Source organism: Elephantulus edwardii, unplaced genomic scaffold, assembly GCF_000299155.1.
Source record: "Elephantulus edwardii isolate Elephantulus edwardi_28Jun2011 unplaced genomic scaffold, EleEdw1.0 scaffold00310, whole genome shotgun sequence".
NCBI lineage: Eukaryota > Metazoa > Chordata > Mammalia > Macroscelidea > Macroscelididae > Elephantulus > Elephantulus edwardii.
In genome coordinates this window covers 1,408,716-1,411,257 of record NW_006400060.1, presented here as the reverse complement: position 1 = coordinate 1,411,257, position 2,542 = coordinate 1,408,716, and the positions used below count along the sequence as shown (strand labels likewise).

Genomic DNA, 2,542 nt, shown 5'->3' with positions numbered 1-2,542 from the left:
TGGGATAGGAACAAATATAGATCTCTTCCAGTCAGTTGGCCAAGTGGTTGTTCTCCAGATTTCTTGGCACAACTTGGTGAGCACATCCAGGGCAGCATCTCTTAGCTGAAATATGTCAATTGGTATACCCTCTATTCGTGGAGCCTTATTTTTTGCCATTTCCTTCAAAGCAGCCTGAACTTCTTCTTTCATCACCACAGGCTCTTGCTCATATGTTGTTTCATGAAATTCTTCTGTGTCTGCCAATGTCTTTCAATACAGTGACTCAGTATATTCTTTCCATCTTCTTTTAATACTTCCTGGATCATTTAACACTCTGCCGAAAGCATCCTTGATTATAGCAACTCGAGGTTTGAATTTGTTCTTCTGTTCCTTGAGCTTAAGATACGCTGAGCGAGTTCAGCCCTTTTGATTTTCTGACTCCAACTCCTTGCACATTTCATGGTAATATTTTCCTTTGTCATCCCGTGCTGCCCTTTGAAATCTTCTATTCAACTCTTTAGTATCTTGAATTCTTCCTTGTGCTTTGGCTTCTCTACGCTCCAGTGCAATTTTTTTTTTTTAGTTCTAAAACCAAATTTTATTCTCTAGTTTAAAAAAGGACAACAAATGGTTGTTCTGTGAAGTTCCAGAAAACAAGACAAGGCCCAACAGGTAATATAGGAAAGCAAATATTGTTAATCATAAGGAAGCATTTCTAACCATTAGAATTATCCTACATTAGAACCAGAGCCTCAGAAAGCAGGGAAATTCCTGTAAACTAAGTGTTTAAGCAGAGGCTGCATGCCACATACTAGAAATGCTGAAAACTCACCCAGTTATCTCCTACAGCTGGCAATACCCAATCAACGAGCCTGTCCTTCCCATAAATTCTGGAGGTTGGTCAGGAGTGGAGGAGTTAGGGGTTCAGGCAAAAACCCGACCACGGGGGTGCTAACACCCAGGAGGGACTCCTATGCTGGGAGGGGCTCTCAGGAGGGGGAATGATGTCAGAACTACCAGCAGTCAGTCTAGGTCTGGCTGCCTATGCAGGAGGCTGAGTGATGGGACTGCTAAGAACAGTTCTGTTTACCCCATGCTGGACAAAGTCCAGGTGCTGTATAAGGTCAGGAGGTTCCCCAGGGTATATCTAGCTGGTCCAGTTTTCTTCCCCAAGTGTTTATTTACGAAGAATTAAACCATACCTACTTCAAAAATGATTTGAAGGGACTCTAAATAAAAGACAAAGGGACATTAAGGCAGTTGACACCAGAGGCTAAAGGATTTTTCCACTGGTGGCTCTTCAGCCCAAGGGTACGATGGGTAAATCACACCACTATTGCTAATTTTTCTGGGCACAAAACAGTGGGAAGCATCGCTTTAGAAACACCAGGCGGAAGGCTAAGGCCCTTTCAATGACAAAGTAGGTTATTTGGAGAAGGGGAGCTGGACTCCCTCTCTAAAGGGGCTCACCTCACTCCTCGTCCACCCCCCTCAGTGATGCCCATCCATCCCATCTGCTATATCCCCACCAACCAGGGCAGTCAAGCCCACAGGGACCCTGGTCCCAATGCACATTTTCTCTCCGCTCAACAGCTCCTGCTTGCTTTCAGACATCATGCCTCTTCTGATGGGCCAGAAGTTTGTCCTCATCATCAAAGGTCTGACCACAGATGGCACAACAGAAGGCGCCATCACGGATGTGACTCTTGCGGTGGGTGATGAGATTGGACTTCTGGCTGAAGCTCCGGTCACAGTCAGGGCACGCGTAAGGCCGCTCGCCTGTGTGGATGCGCTGGTGGGACACCAGGTTGGACTTCTGGGTGAAGGCTTTGCCACATTCAGGGCAAACATAGGGCTTTTCACCAGTATGGATGCGGCGGTGGGCTGCCAGGTAGGGCTTGTGGCGGAAAGCCTTGCCACAGTCTGGGCCGCTCAGGGGCATGGTCACGCCTGTGGGCGGCCAGGTGGCTGCCCTGTGAGAAGCGGTGTCCACACTCTTCGCAGACAAAGGGTCGTTCCCCTGAGTGGACCCGTATGTGAGCCACCAGGTGGGTCTTCTTTCCAAAGTTCTTCCCACACTCGGTACAGGTGAAGGGCCGTTCACCTGTGTGTTGTCGCTGGTGAGCACGGAGGAAACGCTCCAGTCGGAAGCTCCTGCCACAGTCCCCACAGCTGTAAAGAGAAGAGGGGGCAGCAACCTGGACCTGTGGGGGCTCTGGAGGGACCCCCAGGAGGGGGTCTGAGGCAGGTTCCTGTAGAGGCCTCAGGAGGACCTCAGGAGTGGACTCTAACAAGGGCTCCAGTGGTCCAGCCGGAAGCTGGAAGCTCCCTGAGCCAAGGGCTGACTGGGCAGAACCCTCAGATCGCCTGTGGATCTTGCTGTGTGAGAGCAGGTTGGGTTTGTGCCGAAAGCGGCGCCCACACTCCATGCATGGATAGGGCTTCTCGCCAGTGTGGATGCGACGGTGAGAGGTCAGGTAGGGCTTGTTGGTGAAGCGCTTGCCACAGTCGGGGCACTGATGGGGCCGTTCACCTGTGTGCACACGCCGGTGGGCGATCA

General features: G+C 50.4%; 1 pseudogene; it reads right to left on the bottom strand.

Moving 5' to 3' along the window:
* Positions 1 to 1,588: 1,588 nt before the first annotated feature.
* LOC102858191 lies at positions 1,589 to 2,540 on the bottom strand (annotated as a pseudogene).
* Positions 2,541 to 2,542: the final 2 nt, after the last annotated feature.